We start from the raw sequence: 16,596 nt of genomic DNA, 5'->3' as shown, positions 1-16,596 counted from the left end.
GATCATTGGCAGCAGGAAATACAGACAGAGGGAGACAGTTCCAGAGTTGACCCGTTGCATAAATGAAAGACTGGGAGTAACAGTTAACTCTCACATTAGGGAACTGGACAGAAAAGGGATGAGAGTTTGCTGCTAGATGGGTGCAATGCACCCGTTATAGAGGTGGAGGAATGCATGCAGACACTTCAGAGGAGCAGTGACCATTAAAGCAGTGATAGAAAAGAGATAAAGATACAACAGTGCGGTGAAGAGATAGAGGTTGAAGGGAGTCAGTAAGTGGAGGAGAGTTAATGAGACGAAAAGCCTTTGACTCCACCCTATTGAGAAGAGCTGTATGTGGGGAGCCTCCCCACACATGAGAGTTGTACTCCACACAGGGGCGGATAAAACCCCTGTATAGAGTCAACAATTGTGCAGTGGTAAAGAAAGAACGGAGTCGGCTTAGCACACTTAATCTCTTGGAAGCAGATTTTACAAGAGATGTAATATGATCTTTCCAAGATAAGTCCCGAGTAAATGAAACCCCAAGCATGTTCAAGGATGATGCAGGATTAAGCTGAATATTATTAAACATTAGTGTGTATACCTGTGGAAGATTTTGTTGGGTTAATAGGTGTAAGAACTGAGTCTTAGATGCATTAAAAACAACCAGATTATTTTTACCTCAGTCAGAGAAATGAATCAAGTCAGACATTAGGTGTGCCATAGCCTCATCCCTTGTTTGTTGAAGTAACTGCTGAGATGGGCGTTGCGGGAACCGAATGGAAAGGTGAAGGGTGGAGTCATCAGCGTATGAGTGGATAGGGTTAGATGTACAGATTAGAAGATCATTGATGAATAAAATGAAGAGAGTTGGTGATAGGACAGAGCACTGAGGAACACCACTGTTGATAGATCTAGAAGAACGATGACCGTCTACAACAGCGGCTATAGAACGACCAGAAAGGATACAAGCGATGAAGACACAGATAGAAGGATAGAAACCGTATGAGGGCAGTTTGGAAATTAAAGATGTATGCCAGACTCGATCGAAAGCCTTTGAGATGTCAAGTGCAATGGCAAAGCTTTCGCCAAAGTCCCGAAAGGAGGATAACCAGGAATCTGAAAGGTAGGTGAGAAGATCGCCAGTGGAGCGTCCCTGACGGAACCCGTACTGATGATCAGAAAGAAGGTTGTGATAGGAAAGATGCCTTAAAATTTTTCTATTGAGAATTGACTCGAAAACTTTTGAAATACAGGACGTTAAAGCAATTGGGCGATAGTTGGAGGATTGGGAGTGGTCACCCTTCTTTGGGGCTGGCTGAATGAGAGCAAACTTCCAGCAAGAAGGAAAGGTACAAGTTGACAGACAAATGCGAAAGAGTTTGCCTAGGCAGGGTGTCAGCACAGAAGCACAGTTCTTGAGAACGACAGGAGGGACCCCATCAGGCAAGTATGCCTTGTTAGTATTGAGGCCAGTGATCGTAGAAAATACATTAGCTGAAGAAATTTTAATGTCAGCCAGAAGCATATGGACCGATTCAAAAGGTAAATGATTTTGCAGGAAATCTTAGTTCAAAACATAATAACTATAGCTTACATACCACTTTGTATATCATAATAAAAGAGGATAACACCTCAACCTTTTTACAATTTCTCTCTCTGTTTCTGTCTGTCTGTCTGTCTGTCTGTCTGTCTCTCTCAATACAGTACATACCGTATATATATATATATATATATATATATATATATATATATTTATATATATATATATATATATATATATATTATAGATTGACCAGGTGCTTGAGGGTGCGAAAGTGGATGTATGTGGAATAACTGAAACAAAATCGAGAGGAGAAAGTGTGAGAGAATGGGAGTATGGATGGGGTATATGTGCAGGAGTAGGTGAGAATGAGAGGGCAAAGGAAGGAGTATGTATAGTTGTGAGTATAAGATGGAATAAGAGCATAAGACAGTATGGATCAGTTGGGTCAATGATTGTGTGGGTAAAGTTGAAAGTTGGAATACAAATGTGGGCGATTGTGTGTGTGTATGCGCAAACGCAAGATCATGATAGAAGAGTGAGAGAAGAGTTCTGGACAAATGTAGAAGTGTGCATGGAAAAGTTTGGAAGGAATGAGAGAGTGTTTTTGATCGGTGATATGAATGGTAAACTTGGGAATGTGAAGGTGGATGGAATAGTTGGTGAGTGGGGTGTGCCTGCTGAGATAGATGAGAATGGGAGTGCGTTAGTGGACATTTGCGCTGGGAGGGGGTTGGTGATAGCCAATACCCTCTTCAGGCATAAAGTGATCCACAGGTATACATGGCGAGTGATGAGAAGGGTGGGTGGTGAACTGAATCAAAGGAAGGCAATAATTGATAATGTGTGTGTGGATGAAAGGATGCGAAGATGTGTAATGGATGCAAGAGTTTATAGAGGTTGGGGGAGTGGACTTTCTGACCACCACTTGGTGGTGGCCAGAATTAGAATGCAAGTAAGATGAAGGAATAGAAGAAGGGAAAGACGAGAGGAAGGAGTAGTTGCAAGGAGAGTGGAAAGGTTACAAGAGGATGAGAAAAAGGCAGAGTATAAGAGAGAAGTGGAGGAACGATTGGGCAAATATGAATTGGTGCAGATGGGAGACGTGGAAGGTGTGTGTAGGATATTTACAGAAGAAATATGTGCAGCATGTGATGTGGTGTGTGGAAGGAAGAGAAGACGTAGGGGGGTGCAAGGAACAGTGTGGTGGCCTGTAGAGGTGAGACAGGCTGTGGCACGAAAGAAGAAAGCATACAATGAATGGATGAGAAATAGGGGTGTAAAGAAGTTGAGAGGCGGAAGAGTGAGTTATATGGAGAGAGAAAGAGATAAGTGAAAAGATTAGTAAGAGAGAGTAAGAAGAGAGTGGATGAGGAATTTGGAAGGAATTTGAGTGTAAAGTGGAGGGACTGTAAGAAAATGTTCTGGAAAGAGGTGAAAAGAGTAAGACAGGGTGGAAATGAAGTTAGCAGGGGAGTGAAAGATTAAAATGGTAGATTACTAGTGGAGAAGGGAGAAAAAGTGAGCAGATGGAGAGAACACTTTAAGGAATTGTTGAACATAGAGGATGGAAGTAAGGCGAGTATAAGTGGCTGGGGAATGGCTGGGAGAAGGAGGGACGTGAGAAGACAGAAAGAAATCAGTAGGATAGAAGTTGTGGAAGCAATGAAGAAAGTTAAATCGGGGAAAGCCCCAGGAATTGAATGAGTGTGTGGTGAAATGCTGAAGCATGGGGGAGAGATAGTAGTAGAATGGATGTGGAAGATGTGCAGATTGGCCTGGGAGGAAGGTAGAGTCCCGGAGGATTGGAAGTCAGGTATAATTATTCCCTTGTACAGTCGGCCTAAGAAGTGACGGCGGAGTATCCAGAAATTTTCGGTCAGCGACGATGCACATACTCTTCCTTATATCTCTATGAGGTGAAATCTAATACGTAAAACTGTTACAAAAAAAAAAACATAAAGCAATGCCAAAGTACCTGTATATTTCAAAATTGTAGGAAGCAGTTCGTTAGTTACGATAATAGATCCTAAACGGAACTAATTGAAATTTCACAACTATCGCTCAGGAACAGTCAGGAATAATTTGCGGAGTTCAGGTCTAGTATAATAACACGCAATAATTTTTTAGTAGCGTAAGACTGAACAAAAGGGAGCTTCAATAAACAATAAAAATTAGTAATTATTACTTCTAGAATAATTTCCGTTACAGTACCAGGGAATAATTTAAAGTCATTTATTTCCGTTTCCGATGTCTTCATGGACGACGACAGAAAGCGGGAAGACGGCGTAAGCCAGTAAGCTATTTTAAATGTTTTCGATCAACACGCATGACAAGAGATAACAATTACTCAAAGACATGCAGTTATTACACTGCCTTTGGCCAGTTTTCCAATAAGAAAAATCTCTGGATTATTTAATTTAACCCGCCCCGTCCCGACGACGTATGGGTACGTTGCAACGATTTGCATTTGCCAGTCCCGGCGACGTACCAGTACGTCGTGCAATTGCAAGGTCGCTAATTTGCACAATTTTCAATTTTCGCACGTGATTTTTCGTATGTATACACGGGACACCTTCGTCTATTCCTGTACAAGATACCAAGCAGGGACAATGCCTTACACTGCATAACCTCCCCCCTCCCCCCCTCACGACATTGTCTTGGCAAAGGACCTGTTACCAGTGACCTGGCTAGTAAAGTTATTCAGGGCCAGAGTGATTCCCCAATCGATGACAATGTGGAGGACAATGTTTACATAGCATTAGAAGAAGAAACAGCCAGAAATAATGATCAGGTAGTGTGGCAAAAATAGGTCAGGTATGGTGATTAGTTAGTGAGTGAAACAATGCTTATAATGCCTTTATTACTGCTTGAAAACCAATATACTGTCATACTACATATACATTCGTACCAAGTAAATAAATAAATACCATTTATGAGTGGAAAAAATAGTTACCCTCCCATAGAACTCGTTTTCTTTGGTGCCAGCATGTTAGAAAACCCACTCAGGTAAGGAGGAACTCCTACCTGGATTGGGCACTTTAAACCTCAGGTGAGCAATTTCTCTATGAATTTTCGATGTTTCTCACCAAAAGCGAAGGTTTTAGCCAAAAAAAAAAAAATCGAAAATACCTCGGGACTGGGGGATGTCGGAGGTGCGGAAAACCTCGGGACGTGACGGGTTAAGCCAGAGGGCTGTCGGTGAAAGAAGTATAAAAAAAGAACCTAGATGTTTGCCTAGAATCGGAGCTCCTTGCAGAATGCTAACTTGTCATAGTCTGATATCCTCAGTGCTTTATCGATTAGCAAGAGTAGTAAAATGCAGAGGTTCATAAACAAATAGAGTTCAAAACTTCCAAATCAGCATTATCTGTTCAGCAGGACATTACAGTTTATTTAAAAAGAACAGATATTAAGATTAAAAGATGGAGTAAAGAGTGCGTGGTTTTGCATTGCAAGAGTTTATGAACTCTTGTTTTGGTCCAGTTTATTGTTAGTGTAAGAGAAAAACGCAGAATCTGTCATACCTCCTTACACCTAATAATAATTTTGCATCAATTGGGAATAAAGTTGCTAATTATAATTATTACTGGAGAGAGGAAGACGGAATAAAAGTCAGTATGGTCTTTCTGCGCCGCAGGTAGGGCATCATTACGAAGAATAATTTCATTGTTATGGCATCATTATTGTTGCTGGATCATCACCATAGCATTTGAAAATAAGGCAGTGTATTGCAGTCACTATAATTTTCCTAAACTTGTCTTCAAAACTAGAGCATCTGTATTTGAAATCCTGGGAAACATTTAAATCAGGAACACGGAGTTATAGGCCTACTGCCCACCGCGCGCGGAGTAATCCATTTCACATTCATTCAAATCGGGAAAGGTAACTAAGTGTTAACTTTTAATATCACTGCCTCCTGTTATTCATTTTACATCATTCTTAGCGCAATATAATATAAAATTTATTTGATATGACCTGATGAAGGCATTGAATGTTTACCTTATATTCACTGTTCTCATTGAACGTACGGCAGTGCAGAGTGACCGAAGCAATCTGAAACTCTGCCATCACTTCTTGGGGCGACTGTACAAAGGAAAAGGGGAAAAAGAAGTGTGTGGTAATCGTAGGGGCATTTGTCTTCTCAGTATAATAGGAAAAGTGTATGGTAGGATACTTATTGACAGTTAGAGAAAGAACAGAGAAATTAGTTGGAGAAGAACAGGGAGGATTTAGGAAGGGAAGAGGTTGTGTAGATCAGCTATTCATTCTTAGATCTTTAGTGGAAAAGTTTCTAGAGAAGGGAAAAAAAGTTGTATGTGGCTTTCATGGATTTGGAGAAAGCATATGACAGGGTGGATAGACAAGGATTGTGGAAAGTGTTAAGAATATATGGAGTAGATGGGAAGTTGTTGAATGCTGTGAAGAGTATGTACGATGGTGCGAAAGCTGCAGTGCGTGTGGATGGTGAACTAAGTGCATTTTTCTCTTTGAAAGTTGGATTGAAACAGGGATGTGTCATGTCTCCATGGTTGTTCAATCTGTACATGGATGGGGTAATAAAAGAGGTACAAGGTAGGGTAGTGGATGTTAGAGTGGCCCTGGTGAGAGAGGATACTGTTTGGAAACTCCCTGTACTGTTGTTTGCAGATGATACTGTGTTGTTGAGTGAAGACGAAGGGGAGCTGCAAGGCTTGGTGGATGAGTTTGGGAGAGTGTGTAAGAAACGGAATCTAAAGGTGAATGTAGGGATGAGTAAAGTGATGGTCTTTGAGAGAGGTGAAGTTAGTGAATGTACAGCGAGGTTGAATGGTGAGGAATTGGAAAATGTGAGTACGTTTAAGTACTTGGGTAGTGTGATGAGTAAGGATGGAGGTTTGGAGGGTGAAGTGCTGGAACGGGTACAGCAGGGAAGAAAGGTTGCTGGTTCTTTGAAAGCAGTAATAAGAAACAGGGAAGTGAGCATCGAAGTGAAAAAGTTACTACATGACAGTATTGTGATACCAACTCTAATGTACGGAAGTGAAGCTTGGACGTTGTTGGAAGGACACAAGTCAAGAGTGAGAGCAGTGGAAATGAGTTATTTAAGAGGAGCCTGTGGAGTCACATGGAGAGATAGGCTGACGAATGAGGATATAAAAGAGCGTTGTGGTGTGGATGTGGATGTGATAGGAAGCGTTATGAGGAACACACTGAGGTGGTTTGGCCATGTGGAGAGGATAGAAGGTGAAAGACTGACGAAGAGAGTGTATGTGAGTGAGGTGGAGGGGGGAAGAGGGAGGGGGAGGCCGAGGATGAGATGGAGAGATGGGATGGAGAGGTATATGAGAGAGGGAGGTGTGAGTTGGGAGCAAGGCAGTGAAATGGCGGGGGACAGGGCGACTTGGAGGCGATTTGTTTGTGGCCACCCCAAATGGAATTGAGGCGTCTGGCAATATATGTGTAAAGGATACAAGAGTGTATAGAGGTTGGGGGAGTGGACTTTCTGACCACTACTTGGTGGTGGCCAGAATTAGGATGCAAGTGAGATGGAGGAATAGAAGAAGGGAAAGACGAGAGGAAGGAGTAGTTGCAAGGAGAGTGGAAAGGTTACAAGAGGATGAGAAAAAGGCAGAGTATAAGAGAGAAGTGGAGGAACGATTGGGCAAATATGAATTGGAGCAGATGGGAGACGTGGAAGGTGTGTGTAAGATATTTACAGAAGAAATATGTGCAGCATGTGATGTGGTGTGTGGAAGGAAGAGAAGGCGGAGGGGGGTGCAAGGAACAGCGTGGTGGACTGAAGAGGTGAAACAGGCTGTGGCACAAAAGAAGAAAGCATACAATGAATGGGTGAGAAATAGGGGCGTGGAAGAAGTTGAGAGGCGGAAGAGAGAGTTATATGTGGAAAGGAAGAGAGAGGTGAAAAGATTAGGAAGAGAGAGTAAGAAGAGAGTGGATGAGGAATTTGGAGGATTTTGAGAGTAAAGTGGAGGGACTGTAAGAAAATGTTCTGGAGAGAAGTGAAAAGAGTAAGACAGGGTGGAAGTGAAGTTAGTAGGGGAGAGAAAGATAAAAGTGGTAGATTACTAGTGGAGAAGGAAGAAAAAGTGAGCAGATGGAGAGAACACTTTAAGGAATTGTTGAACATAGAGGATGGAAGTAATGCGAGTATAAGTGGCTGGGGAATGGCTGGGAGAAGGAAGGAGGTGAGAAGACAGGAAGAAATCAGTAGGATAGAAGTTGTGGAAGCAATGAAGAAAGTTAAATCGGGGAAAGCCCCAGGAATTGATGGAGTGTGTGGTGAAATGCTGAAGCATGGGGGAGAGATCGTAGGAGAATGGATGTGGAAGATGTCCAGATTGGCCTGGGAGGAAGGTAGAGTCCCGGAGGATTGGAAGTCAGGTATAATTATTCCCTTGTACAAAGGAAAAGGGGAAAAAGAAGTGTGTGGTAATCATAGGGGCATTTGTCTTCTTAGTATAATAGGAAAAGTGTATGGTAGGATACTTATAGACAGAGTTAGAGAAAGAACAGAGAAATTAGTTGGAGAAGAACAGGGAGGCTTTAGGAAGGGAAGAGGTTGTGTAGATCAGATATTCATTCTTAGATCTTTAGTGGAAAAGTTTCTAGAGAAGGGAAAGAAGTTGTATGCGGCTTTCATGGATTTGGAGAGAGCATATGACAGGGTGGATAGACAAGGATTGTGGAAAGTGTTAAGAATATATGGAGTAGATGGGAAGTTGTTGAATGCTGTGAAGAGTATGTACGATGGTGCGAAGGCTGCAGTGCGTGTGGATGGTGACCTAAGTGAATTTTTCTCTTTGAAAGTTGGTTTGAAACAGGGATGTGTCATGTCTCCATGGTTGTTCAATCTGTACATGGATGGGGTAATAAAAGAGGTACAAGGTAGGGTAGTGGATGTTGGAGTGGCCCTGGTGAGAGATGATAGTGTTTGGAAACTCCCTGTACTGTTGTTTGCAGATGATACTGTGTTGTTGAGTGAAGACGAAGGGGAGCTGCAAGGCTTGGTGGATGAGTTTGGGAGAGTGTGTAAGAAACGGAACCTAAAGGTGAATGTAGGGAAGAGTAAAGTGATGGTCTTTGAGAGAGGTGAAGTTAGTGAATGTACAGCGAGTTTAGATGGTGAGGAATTGGAAAATGTGAGTACGTTTAAGTATTTGGGTAGTGTGATGAGTAAGGATGGAGGTTTGGAGGGTGAAGTGCTTGAAAGGGTACAGCAGGGAAGAAAGGTTGCTGGTTCCTTGAAAGAAGTGATAAGAAACAGGGAAGTGAACATCGAAGTGAAAAAGTTACTACATGACAGTATTTTGATACCAACTCTAACGTACGGAAGTGAAGCTTGGACATTGTTGGAAGGACACAAGTCAAGAGTGAGAGCAGTGGAAATGAGTTATTTAAGAGGAGCCTGTGGAGTCACGTGGAGAGACAGGCTGACGAATGAGGATATAAAGGAGCTTTGTGGTGTGGATGTGGATGTGATAGGAAGCGTTATGAGGAACACACTGAGGTGGTTTGGCCATGTGGAGAGGATGGAGGGTGAGAAACTGACAAAGAGAGTGTATGTGAGTGAGGTGGAGGGGGGAAGAGGGAGGGGGAGGCCGAGGATGAGATGGAGGGATGGGGTGGAGAGGTATATGAGAGAGGGGGTGTGAGTTGGGAGCAGGGCAGTGAAATGGCGGGGGAGAGGGCGACTTGGAGGCGATTTGTTTGTGGCCACCCCAAACGGGATTGAGGCGTCTGGCAATATATATATATATATATATATATATATATATATATATATATATATATATATATATATATATATATATATATATATATATATATTTCATTTATTCCAGGGTTCCTGGGGGGAGGCACTGTTTCGGGAGGGTCCCTGAGCGTACCTTCCTCCTCCTGTCGGCTCATAGTCATGAAGCTCATAGGTCCCTACTCTGGGGGTTCCCTACTTTATTTATGTTTGAAAATTTCCAGTTCTGTCCAGTACTGAGGACACTGGACTCCAATGCGATATATATATATACTGTATATATATATATATATATATATATATATATATATATATATATATATATATATATATATATATATATATATATATATATATATATAATATATATATATACATATATATATATATATATATATATATTATATATATATATATATATATATATATATATATATATATAATATATATATATATATATATATATATATATATATATATTCATATATATCTATATATGTGTTTATATCTATCTATCTATGTATATCTATCTATCTATCTATCTATATATATATATATATATATATATATATATATATATATATATATATATATATATATATATATATATACATTTATTTATATATGTAAATAGAAATATATATACATTTATTTGTATATGTAAATAGAAATATATATATATGTATATATAAATATATATATATATATATATATATATATATATATATAGATAGATAGATAGATAGATAGATAGATTGATAGATAGATACAAATATAAATATATAGATATATATATCATCAGCCATAACTAGTCCCCTGCTGAACAAAGGCCGCCCCCAATCTTTTCCACGAATTCTTTGACTGAGCTAATCTTTGCCACGTTTTCCCTGCAAATTTCTCTATCTCATCTCTCCATCTCCCTTCTGGCTTTTTTCTGCTACGCTTACATTCTCTTGGTGTCCAGTCTGTCAGCCTCTAACTCCATCTGTTATCCCTTATTCATGCTATATGGCCTGCCCACCTCCATTTCTGTTCTTTTATAATGTCTTTAATATCTTTGACTTTAGTCTGCTCTCTCACCCAAATTGATCTTTTCCTGTCTCTTAAAGATATTCCCAACATTCACCTTTCCATTGCTCTCTGAGAATGGATTAATTTATTTTCCATTGATTTTGTCAGTTTCCAAGTCTCACAACCATACGTCATGGCTGGAATTATACATTCGTTATAAACTTTTCGTTTCATACAAACTGAGAAGCTAATTTTCATATATACAAACTGGGAAGCTACTTTTCATATATATATATATATATATATATATATATATATATATATATATATATGGTATATATATATATATATATATATATATATATATATATATATATATGTATATATATATACGGTATATATATATATATATATATATATATATATATATATATATATATATATATATATATATATATACGTACATAAGAACAGAAATTTTCTTCTAAAATGATTAAGTAGGAATGGCAAAAGTGCCACAGAAACAAGAGCATTCCACCAGCTACAGATACATGTTCGTGGCTAAGGTGTGGAGTATAGTAATGGGTATAGGTCAAAAAATCTGCAAAAGGTAAAACTGCTAAGAGGTAAAAAAGGGTGCCGAAGCAAGGGAGCATTCAAGACTGGAGGAGGTTTGAAGACCTATACCCATTGCTACATTCCTCACGCTAGCAACAAATCTGTAGCTGGTGGAATGAGGTAGTAATGGGTGTAGGTTTCCAAATCTCATCCCATCATGAATGTATATTTGTTTCCTGGGCTTCTTTCACGTCTTATCTCAGCACTTTTGCCCTTTACAGATTAGAGGACTTATACCCATTAATACATTCCACACGTTAGTCACAAACATGTATTTGTAGCTGGTGGAATGCTCTTGTGTCTGTGCTTTTTTCATCTGTTATCTGTACACTTTTGCCACTCCTATTTGTTAACAATCATTTTAGAAGAAAATTTATGTTTTCTAGTTTATGATCTTTTTGTGGAAGTACCGTATAATTATGCATAAAGCAAGTGTTAGATTGGGATGGTTATAAGCATAGCATACTGAAAGACGAAAATAAGGGTGCCTTCCCGTGAAAAGAAGTGTTTTGGTACGTTCTTTAACTCTAGAGGAGCCGAAGCTAACCTATATTGCGCAAAATCGCCAACCTACGGATGACCACAACGTGGTTTTCAGGCCGTAACTCGCGAATCGTAGCCTGAATACTTTTCTTAACATGAAAAGAAACATCTACACTTGTAAGATGCGTTTTGACGTATGTATAGTATGTTCGTGTATGCCTTTTTGTTTTGGAGTTATGACTGATGAAGAAAGAAAGAAAGAAAGAACAAAATCGATATTTTTGTAGTGCGATATAGCAACTCCTACGAAGGTTAGCAAGACTTTGCAAGTAGTTTTGCACTTGCATTGGGAAGGTCTTGTCGTTATAAGCTCAGAACCATTTTTGTGCAAATGCTCCTATATCCTATATGCAGGACGCCATTTTGACCCTGTGCCATTCTTACTTTCGGAGTGGTTGCCGCACTCAGTGATATATATATATATATATATATATATATATATATACACACAGGGGAGACATGCGCTATGTTGGACTCATGGGGGGAGTAACATGATCGGATAAAACCGATAGTCCATTATATGCACCGAGGTGGGATATCAAGCACACATTTCCAAAGAAATGACTACAGTAGCATATTCAAATACTAAAAAGGAAAACTATACCCATATGATGCTAATGGTTCTTTATTTCGCCCTTTTCCAGCTTGTATCACATTCTTATCATAGCACTTTTTCATGACTATTACAGTATTACGATAATTTGTTATTACAACTCAGCATTCCTGATGGGGAAAGGACAATTTCAGGCATGGTTGGAGTAAAAAGGGTAGGAAAAACATGTTCTGAGACCTGTTGTGTCCCCATTTAACCCCCACCGTGCTCATCGCCTCGTATGAGATAATATGCCGCCAACCCCTGGCCATGGTGATCGCCTCATATAAGTCAGTGGGTCGCGGCGCCATAATTTCAAGCACGAGGAATCGTCAGTAATATCCATGGGAACGTTAAGCTTCTTCTATCTCACCAGAGCTGTTGCCAGACCCCGCCATACCACAGTTGCCAAATACCGAATATTTAGTAATTAAGTTCGTTTGTAGCCCAGCAATGGCGGATTCACGCCTGCCTCCCTCCCTCAATGAAGGCGACTTATCGCCACCCTCACACCCACCCAAGAAGCGTATATTACAAGAAGACGATGGTGATGAAGAGTTTGAGCTCAGTAGCACATGAACTGATGAAAAAATACTCAACTTAATATTAAAATAAAAATTAAACAAAATTACCCAGGGAAGGTAATTGGGTTGATAATTAGCGCGGCGGGAGTTAATGGACATTGTTTGTTACAGCTGACGAGAGATTGGAGGCCATCGGAGAACCCACTAAATCCGATATCTGGTCCACAAAGGCCCGTTAAAGTGAGTGTCTACTTATATACTGTATATATATATATATATATATATTCATTCATCATTCATTGCCAGACGCCATGTATCCCAAACGGGGTGGCCAATGGCTTAGAGTTAATTGTTTTACAGGAAGGGGCACTAATCCTCCAACAACCCCACTTGACACGTAGGGATGCCAACAGCATCTGGTGTTCCCAGGCGGTCACCCATCCAAGTACTAACCAGACCCAACGTTGCTTAACTTCGCTGATCGGACGGGAAGCGGTGTACTCAACGTGGTATATATATATATATATATATATATATATATATATATATATTAAAGTAGGGTGGGGCTATTTGTCATTCCAGGGGCTATGTGGCCAGCTTTTAATTTATAGCTAGTAAAATTTGTTTATTTTTTTCAACAAAATAAGAAAATAAATACTGTACTGTCTTCAGCATGCATTTGGCTATTTTTTTAAGTACTAATTATTAAATTTATTTGGAATAATCAGTTTACGAACATTATCGAAACTACATTTTCTGATATCGCAATTTTTTTATTTTTCCCCACCTATGGTCTGTGGAGACAAACTAGGACGAGACATGTGAAATTTTGATCTGTTATGCACATTCCCTTTATGAGAAATCCCTGCAGTTTAAGTCACTTTATGTTTCCTCATTATTTATTGTTAGTTTTTTATACACCCGGGGCTATTTGGCACATCTGTATTTTTGTCCTTATTACCTCGCCCAGACAGAGTCGGGCAAGGTATAATATTTGGTCAAGTTTCTTTGTTTGTTTCTTTGTATGTTTGGTTGTTCCTTTTTTGTTTGTTAGCAACATTACAGAAAAATGGCTGAATGAAATTACATGAAACTTTCAGGATATGCAGGCATTGGTCCCCAAAGAAAGTTATAAAATTTTTGAGGTAAATGAGTGACCCTGAAAGGTCAAAATCAAGTCACCGATTTTCGAAGGCTAGAACATGAAAATAATTGAAGATAGAAATATTTACTATTAGGAATACACAGAAACTCGTAAAATGAGCTTTCATTTGGCGCGAACACCTTTGATCTTGACCTTGAAAGGTCAAACTCAAGGTAAAGGATATTCAGTGGGCTATAACTCAAAACTGGTTGAAGATAGAGAGATATTTACTATTATCAGGTAAGGGAATCCCTTATGGGTTATTATTTGGTACCTTGACCTTTAACCATAAGTGATTCAAGGTCATGGATATTCTTGGGACTATAAGTAGAAACTCATTGATGCTAGAGATATTTACTATTACCAAATAGGAAGTCTCGTATGGGCTTTCATTTGGCAGCATGACCTTTGATCCTGAGTGACCTTGAAAGGTCAAATGCAACATCACGTATTTTCGGAGGCATAACTTGAAAACATTTGCAACATTGCCTTAGACTTTAATTGTGCACCGACACTAAATGAAAGAAATAAGTTAGTATTTACTGAGTTTTGTTGTGCCTGGCACCAAGTGTTTGCTTTTGCACTATTTGAAATCTTTGTTTTCTTTCTGTTATTCCTCTATTCAGATTTAGTGTTAAGTTAAAAACATCCAATCATGGTTCGGAACAAGAAGCCAATTGCTGGGTTCTCAAGACACTGTCAGTATACCCAGGAAAACCTTAACAATGCTTTAAAAGCAATCAAGAATAGAATGCCAATTGCAAGGGCATCTTCCACGTTCAGTATTCCTAAGAGCACTCTGTTTTGCTACGGTCAATATGTCAAAGAAAATCCAGGTACCAGTAGTGTTGAATTTGCCAACATCGGACACCCCATAGTCCTTTTACAAATGGAAGAGAGAGTGATAGCACATAACACAGCAACACTAGCTAATTGGGGATGTCCATTCAAGAAAACTGATATAAAAGTGATAATAAAGAATTTTCTTAACAGAAAAGGTCAGACATTTCACTGTTTCAAAGCCAATGAACCTAGGGATGGCTGGGTAAACAAATTCATTGAAAGACACAGTCACATTCTTTCTAGGAGAATGTATCAGAATGTTAAAAAAGAAAAATTATGTTGTCTGTTGAAGATGTCGGAAAAAAATTCAAGAATATTGTATCTGATCTGGAAGGTGTTCTACAAATATATTTAACTATGGTGAGACCAGTTTCATTGATGATCCAGGCAAACAATTAATGATATTCCGAGGTCGTGTCAAGTACCGAAAACTTGTTATGAATCATATTAAGAGTGCATGTTCTGTGATATTTCCTGAAAGTGCGAGTAGGGAAAGATTCCCTCCTGATGTAGTTTTGTAAAGCTGCCAGATTGGAACAGAAATGAATGGAAGGAGGTCTACAAGGTGCCTGATATAATGTTAGCAAGAGAGGATGATTTGATGCTGACATTTTCCATGACTGGGCTGACAAACTTTTGGTTCCTGTCATTTGTCATCTTGAAGGGAAAGTAGTTGTTATTGGCGATAACCTGGCATCACACCTATATCAAGAAGTATTTGATTTGTGCATAGACAAAAACATAACATTTGTGTTCATTCCTACAAACTCCACACATCTGCTCCAGCCACTAGATGTAGCTTTCTATGGACCACTGAAGGCTGTGTGAAGGCAGGTTCTTACAGACTGGAAGAACTCTTTGGGAAGAAATCAAGCATTCTTCCAAAAGACTGCCTTTCTTGACTTCTTCGGATCACTGTCTCACGGCTTGACCCAAGTGCTGCCACTAACGTGGTCAGTCGATTCAGGGCAAGTGGTTTAGTTCTGCTAAACCCTCAGAAAATATTAAACTGACAACCTTCAACAGAAAGAGAATGCAACTGTAGTCGATGAAACCAAAAAAATGTTTCTGACATTGTTCTACAAAAATTAGAAGAAATAAGATCCCTTAATCGACTGAAACACACAGAAGGAGCAAGATATACCTTAGCCCAGGCAAAAATTACATAGAAGCTGTGATGAATGAAGGCGCCTTAACTTCAGCAGGTCCCTGTCCACAAAAGAAAATTAGAAAGAAACCAATCTACGATGTTTCCAGAACTGAAGATGAGTTTCAAGCAGTGAAGAAAAACTAGAAGTCAGTGAAAGAAAAACCAAAAGCGGTACCAGTACACACTGGTGAATTAACAATTGATGAATCTGATCTTGTAAATGTAGAAACAGAGCAAGGAGGATCATACCAAATGTAGGAAAAATTCTTGAAAAGAAAGGTGGCACAAGGTATACTGAGGAATTTTTTAGAAAACATAGAAAATACAAATTATTGTGTTTTAAATTTCTTGATTGAGTGCCAGATGTTTCGCAAGTGAAGAAACATGACATTGTTAGAAAAATTAAAGTACAATGGCAAAGGCAAGGGACCTATACATTTCAAGGGCTGAATGAAAGCTCTACTGGAATGAAATTGAATAAAAAAACTATAATACCTGTACCATAGTGTGTAGTGTAAATATCGTATAAATACTGATGTATTGTGGTTAAAATAATATAACAAATAAAAACAAAGTATAAACAATTTAAAGTGTGTCAAAACGTGTCAAAAGCCAATGTTAACAAACATTCTAAAGGAAACTTTTTTTGGTATAAGGCAAGTGCATAAATCCAATTTATTTAGCATTTTGATGTAGATTGCCAAAAAGTCCCCTACTCTGGGCTGCTTGGCATTGCACTTTAGCGAGCGGCCTACACATCTGAGGGCACGAAAGAAAGTTTTGCTGGTATGCTACTAATACCTGGATAAAAAAACTACAGTACCAGTACCCCAGTGAGTAGTGTAAATATAATCACTGATGTATTGTGGTTAACATATCAAAACCATTTTAAA

General features: G+C 39.1%; 1 protein-coding gene and 1 pseudogene across 1 annotated transcript in view; both read right to left on the bottom strand.

The window, feature by feature from the left end:
* Window positions 1-16,596, bottom strand: part of LOC145415349 (uncharacterized) — a 185,705-nt gene that overhangs the window by 66,071 nt on the left and 103,038 nt on the right. The gene's annotated exons all lie outside the window — the stretch shown is intronic.
* On the bottom strand, window positions 12,971-13,089 carry LOC145416805 (5S ribosomal RNA; annotated as a pseudogene).

This window comes from Coenobita brevimanus, chromosome 13 (genome assembly GCF_032717465.1).
Source record: "Coenobita brevimanus isolate Jiangsu-jjx chromosome 13, ASM3271746v2, whole genome shotgun sequence".
In the NCBI taxonomy this organism is placed as follows: domain Eukaryota; kingdom Metazoa; phylum Arthropoda; class Malacostraca; order Decapoda; family Coenobitidae; genus Coenobita; species Coenobita brevimanus.
The sequence above is the reverse complement of the archived record's forward strand: the minus strand, read 5'-3'. Positions and strand labels throughout refer to the sequence as shown.